Source organism: Mytilus galloprovincialis, chromosome 1 (assembly GCF_965363235.1).
Source record: "Mytilus galloprovincialis chromosome 1, xbMytGall1.hap1.1, whole genome shotgun sequence".
In the NCBI taxonomy this organism is placed as follows: Eukaryota; Metazoa; Mollusca; class Bivalvia; order Mytilida; family Mytilidae; genus Mytilus; species Mytilus galloprovincialis.
The window spans coordinates 67,785,691-67,792,080 of NC_134838.1; the positions used below are offsets into that span (position 1 = coordinate 67,785,691).

At 32.4% G+C, this 6,390-nt stretch overlaps 1 long non-coding RNA gene across 1 annotated transcript; it reads right to left on the reverse strand.

Annotated features, from left to right (window-relative positions):
- Positions 1–325: 325 nt before the first annotated feature.
- LOC143042570 (uncharacterized) lies at positions 326–5,031 on the reverse strand. The gene is made up of 3 exons (XR_012968064.1): positions 4,985–5,031; positions 1,945–1,998; positions 326–371 (listed from the first exon to the last, which is right to left on the reverse strand). It is a non-coding gene; the product is annotated as an uncharacterized LOC143042570 (long non-coding RNA).
- Between the last annotated feature and the right edge of the window lie 1,359 nt (positions 5,032–6,390).

Genomic DNA, 6,390 nt, shown 5'->3' on the forward strand with positions numbered 1-6,390 from the left:
AAATTGTAATATTTACGGTGTATGTCAATCTACGCGACATTGAAAACACAGAACAGCAGTAGTATTTGATATTTTGATAAACTTTATAAGCCTATATTTAGATTGAGAATGTCTCAAAAAATATGTAACTGAAAGTAGTGTAACTGGCCTGGGGAAATTACTGTCAAAGCTTGTCGTTAGATGTAAAAATAACCATTGGTGTCTAACCGAACTTTTTTAAAGATTAAAGCATAAAACATTGTAGCGTCTCTTCCTTTTACTATATAAATTGTTTTACAACATATTCTTCATGAAATACAAGACTATAGTAATATTACTTGCGTATGTCGATGGTGTTGCTAGCCTGTTGTAAATTTCTCGGTCTGTTTGAGCTGTAAAGTAAGTGTGAAAACTATTTATAGCTCTAATGAATCAATCGTTATAACCTAACAGGAATTCCATTAGATTTTTGACTTTTTGACTTTGGCCATCAATAGTGAAGGTTGGTTCTGATGTGCAATTCGGACACAAGATTTTGTATAAAGTGCTTATATTTCTTTCATCAGTATATTTATAAATTCTTAATATTTACATTTTTAAGAAGGTGTTTACTGCATACGTTATGTATTACCAATGTTATAATATATGACGTATGTTTAAAAAGTTGTTGCTGCAGTGTCCGAATTTGTTTTACATTGACCTTTAATGACTGTTTATGATGACCGGTCAATTTTGTCAATATAACGGAACAATAAACAACTATCCTACAATTGTTAGGATTAGTGAGGTTTCACTCTCACTGTGATAAAGGATGTTAAGATGTTTTGTTAAATTATCAGTTAAAACTTGAAGCAAGGCAAACGGGGATTAAGACATCTAGTGAGTTTTCAATGAGTGTTCTCTTTCAATGTCTGACGGAATTTCTTTTAAATCATACAGATCAAACCTTTGTATAATCTAATTTTATTTTACTTTAATGAAACATATGTAGAACATTTATTCTTTTGGAATCAGTAAAAGATTTAGCTATCATGCAAAAGTAAAATAACTAAAAATTCAAAACGAAAATTCCCTAAGCAAATAGCAAAATCAAAATCTCAAATACATCAAACAATTGGATAACAACTGTCATATTCCAGATTTAGTACAGATATTTACTGATGTAAACATTGGGGGATCTAACAATAGACAATGGAAGGCATATCTTGAAACATGAAGCAGTTGATAATCTCCCTATTTTTTTTCAAATAAAGAATAAAAAAAAAATCACAGAAATACTGAACTTCGAGGAAAATTCAAAACGATAAGTCCCTAATAAAATGGCAAAAACAAAAGATAAAACACATCAAACGAATGGATAACAGCTGTCATATTGCTGACATGATACAGGCATTTTCCTATGTAGAAAATGGTGGATAGAACCTCTCACTTGTATGACATTCGCATCAAGTTGCTTGAACAAAACAAACAGACTTATGAGGTAGAAATGTCAAAAATGGGGATACAGCAGTCAACGTTGTGTTATAATCTTATTCACTAAAAAAAACATGTAACAAAAAAGCACAAACTGGCATATAAGACCAAGCATATTAGAAAACATTAAAGACAAGAATAAGACAAGCTAGACCTTTGGAACCATAAGTTCATTTAAAGCGTAATAGTCAACATTTGAGGTTGGAATACTATCAACAGTGTTCTCTAAACCATTTATGTTTTGCTTTTCATACTTTTAAAATGATGATATTATCATTATTACTATTATAAGTATTATTGTTTTCAATATTTTTAATATTATCATTACTATTTTTATAAAATTATCATTATAAAAAAAGAAATCTTCATAATTTGCAATACCAAACGCTTAAAATATCCATTGATGTAATTTGGAATCTGATAATTTATCAATTTAACTGCATTATTTGTTTGCAACATATTCTCCATTAATTAGTACTATAATAAAATCACCTTTGCATTCCGGTTGTGTTGTTGGCCTGTTATCAATTTCTCTGTCTTTGTGACCTAAAAAGTAATTATGATATATGACCTTAGTTATTAAAAGTAAATCGATTTAATGTGATTGAAATTGCTTCTGACATAATCGTCACTGGAATTTGCAAAATCTTTATGTTTCCCCAATTCCATATTGCATCATGCATGTTATCATTCTGCATGTTCTGTTGGGTATATTTTTATTCGAGTACAAAATTATTCAGACGTGACAGTTTGCATAACTAAAAGACATTTTCGTGAAAAATCATGGTTAACTAACAATTAAATAATCCACATTGTATTAACAATTAAATCTGATTGACAGTTCTTTAATTACAACTCTAAGGTAACTTGCAAATACTGAAATAAACAAATAGCACGATACATTATATGAAGAAGTTTTATCAAGGCTTATTTTGCGAAGTCTGTTTTGATATCTAATGAATTAACCAGATGTGCATTTTGACAAAAAAACAAAAATGAAAAAACAAACGTATCAGAGCTGAAATACCCAAAACTAGACAAGAAATCATATATACATTCCCTAATGTTGGATATCCCAAGTTCAATGCTCTTCAACTTTGTATTTATTTGGCTTTTTGAACTATTTTGATCTGAGCGTCACTGATGAGTCTTATGTAGACGAAACGCGCGTCTGGCGTATAAAATTATAATCCTGGTACTTTTGATAACTATTTACACCACTGGGTCGATGCCACTGCTGGTGGACGTTTCGTCCCCGATGGTATCACCAGCCCAGTAGTCAGCAATTCGGTGTTGACATGAATATCAATTATATGGTAATTTTTATAAATTTTCTGTTTACAAAACTTTGAATTTTTCGAAAAACTAAGGATTTTCTTACCCCAGGAGTAGATTACCTTAGCCGTATTTGACACAACTTTTTGGAATTTTGGGTCCTCAATGCTCTTCAACTTTGTATTTATTTGGCTTTTTGAACTATTTTGATCTGAGCGTCACTGATGAGTCTTATGTAGACGAAACGCGCGTCTGGCGTATAAAATTATAATCCTGGTACTTTTGAAACTATTTACACCACTGGGTCGATGCCACTGCTGGTGGACGTTTCGTCCCCGAGGGTATCATCAGCCCAGTAGTCAGCACTTCGGTGTTGACATGAATATCAATTATATGGTCATTTTTATAAATTTTCTGTTTACAAAACTTTGAATTTTTCGAAAAACTAAGGATTTTCTTACCCCAGTAGTAGATTACCTTAGCCGTATTTGACACAACGTTTTGGAATTTTGGGTCCTCAATGCTCTTCAACTTTGTATTTATTTGGCTTTTTGATCTATTTTGATCTGAGCGTCACTGATGAGTCTTATGTAGACGAAACGCGCGTCTGGCGTATAAAATTATAATCCTGGTACTTTTGATAACTATTTACACCACTGGGTCGATGCCACTGCTGGTGGACGTTTCGTCCCCGAGGGTATCACCAGCTCAGTAGTCAGCACTTCGGTGTTGACATGAATATCAATTATATGGTCATTTTTATAAATTTTCTGTTTACAAAACTTTGAATTTTTCGAAAAACTAAGGATTTTCTTACCCCAGGAGTAGATTACCTTAGCCGTATTTGACACAACTTTTTGGAATTTTGGGTCCTCAATGCTCTTCAACTTTGTATTTATTTGGCTTTTTGAACTATTGTGATCTGAGCGTCACTGATGAGTCTTATGTAGACGAAACGCGCGTCTGGCGTATAAAATTATAATCCTGGTACTTTTGATAACTATTTACACCACTGGGTCGATGCCACTGCTGGTGGACGTTTCGTCCCCGAGGGTATCACCAGCCCAGTAGTCAGCACTTCGGTGTTGACATGAATATCAATTATATGGTCATTTTTATAAATTTTCTGTTTACAAAACTTTGAATTTTTCGAAAAACTAAGGATTTTCTTACCCCAGGAGTAGATTACCTTAGCCGTATTTGACACAACTTTTTGGAATTTTGGGTCCTCAATGCTCTTCAACTTTGTATTTATTTGGCTTTTTGAACTATTTTGATCTGAGCGTCACTGATGAGTCTTATGTAGACGAAACGCGCGTCTGGCGTATAAAATTATAATCCTGGTACTTTTGATAACTAATTATAAATGCAAATGACAGTATTACAATAATCCGTATTTTCCTTGAAACAATCATTTTCTGTTTAATACACTGTTACGAAATTTGCTGAATGCTGAACTATCAATTACTATTGAGGAAAAACTATTTACGACTAAATGCTATTCATAAGTGTATTAGCAAAAATACCGATCTCCAACAAAAATTCAAATAAGAAAGCCCCTTATCAAATGGAAAAATCATAACCTCAACACATTTATAAAATGGAAACCAACTGTTATATTGCTGAGACACAGTCATTACCAATGGTAGAAAATAGTGTATTAAACGTGAAAAAAAACATAGTAGGTTAAAATGTCAAAACAGGGGTAGACTAAACAGGGAAGGTTATTATTGAACAAAGACTAATGAATGAACACTATAACACGTAAATAAGATTATAAACAACGTTAGTACCTAGAATCTATGCTTCAAGACTATCAAGAATTATTTGTAAGTTTGATACGGAATATTTTTTTTTCAATTTAAAACCAGGTTTAATCCACCTTTTCTGTATAGGAAAATGCCTGTACAAAGTCAGGAATATGCCATGTGTTATCTATTTGTTTGATGTTTTGGGCTTTTGATGTTGCAACTTTATTAAAGACTTTGCTTTTTGAATTTTCATCGGAGTTCATGGTTTTTGTGATTTTACTTTTTTCAATTTGAAAATGATATCAACTGATGCATTTGAACCTCCGCCGTTTTACATTATAAATAACCGTTATGATATTAAAACCAAATGACGTAGCTTCATTCTAATTACTTACTCTGTTTGGTTGTCAGGAGTATCTACTGACTTATTAAAATTACCTTTTCACTGCTTTTATTGATATGCAATACATTTGCTTAAAACAGTTAAAAGACTTTATCATCATTACCTTCACTTTTCATTCGTGGAGATTGTCTGTTTTCAATTTCTTCATCTATTACATGAAAAGAGTAAATTTGTTTTAAAAAAATTTGTAATTGGTTGACTCTGCTTGAATGGTTATTTGTATATTAAATAGAGTAAACTAATAAACTAGACCATGTGACCCAGTGGTTGTCCTAGATTGCTGTCTGTCATGTTTGCTATCGTTTATTGTTTTGTTCTAGATTAGGCCGTTGTTCGGATAGATATTTTTTCATATAACTAACTATGCAAAAATTATATTTTGTTCACGATTGAATTTCGTACGGCGATGTATGCAATTTTGTCCTAGGATTCACTCTTGCTATCGAGAGAAATCCCTTCCATTTCTTGTAACGGGAGGTGGATTCATCTCCGAATTATTTAAGGCTCTTTAACTTCGTACTTTATTTGGCCTTTTTAACTTTTTTATTCGATCGTCACTGGTGAGTCCTTTTGTAGACTTATCCAGGTATCTACATGATCTAAGAGAAGTTTACTTGCAAATTAAAAATCGGAATGTTTTTTTTTTAAAGAACTTTGTTGTTTTAAATAGATACATCTTTGTTGGTGTTTTTTATAATGACAATTACGGAATTTGTTGGTACTACCTAAAATCAGGCAATTAAAGCGTCAGAATATTTAACATAACATGTATAATTCCTTAGACCCAGAATACTAAATCAACTTTTTCTTTCATGAGAAGTAGTTGTTGTTTCAATGTCGAGGTCACAAAGTTGTATCAAGTGACATTTTTCTACGCATGCGCCTATTTTCTAGCAAATTTTACGTTTTTGTGCAAACGATGTTGTATTGATCCGAAACCTAAATATTTCTTACGTATACACGTGACTTTTTTGGAATGCAATTGGAAAGGGACAAACTAACTATTTTTGTACTAAAGTACTAGTAATTACTTCAGTCTTTTACCGTTTCATATCCAATAAAAGTACGTTTCACTTTGTTTATCTTGTAGTGAAACATTTAATATTGTGACACAACTATGCCAAATATCGGATTGGTGATAAGCATAAAAGAAGACATTGAAATTGAGAATGGAAATGGGGAATGTGTCAAAGAAACAACAACCCGACCATAGAACAAACACCAGCGGAAGGTCACCAACAGATCTTCAATGCTGCGAGAAATTCCCGCACCCGTAGTCGTCCTTCAGCTGGCCCCCAAACAAATATATATACTAGTTCAGTGATAATGAACGCCATACTAAACTCCAAATAGTACACAAGAAACTGAAATTAAAAATAATACAAGACTAACGAAGGCTAGAGGATCCTGACTTGGGACAGGCGGGGTTAAACATGTTTATGAGGTCTCAATTATATATATCAAGTTCTAATGTGCGTACTTCATTTTTTTTTTGCATATATGTCTTTG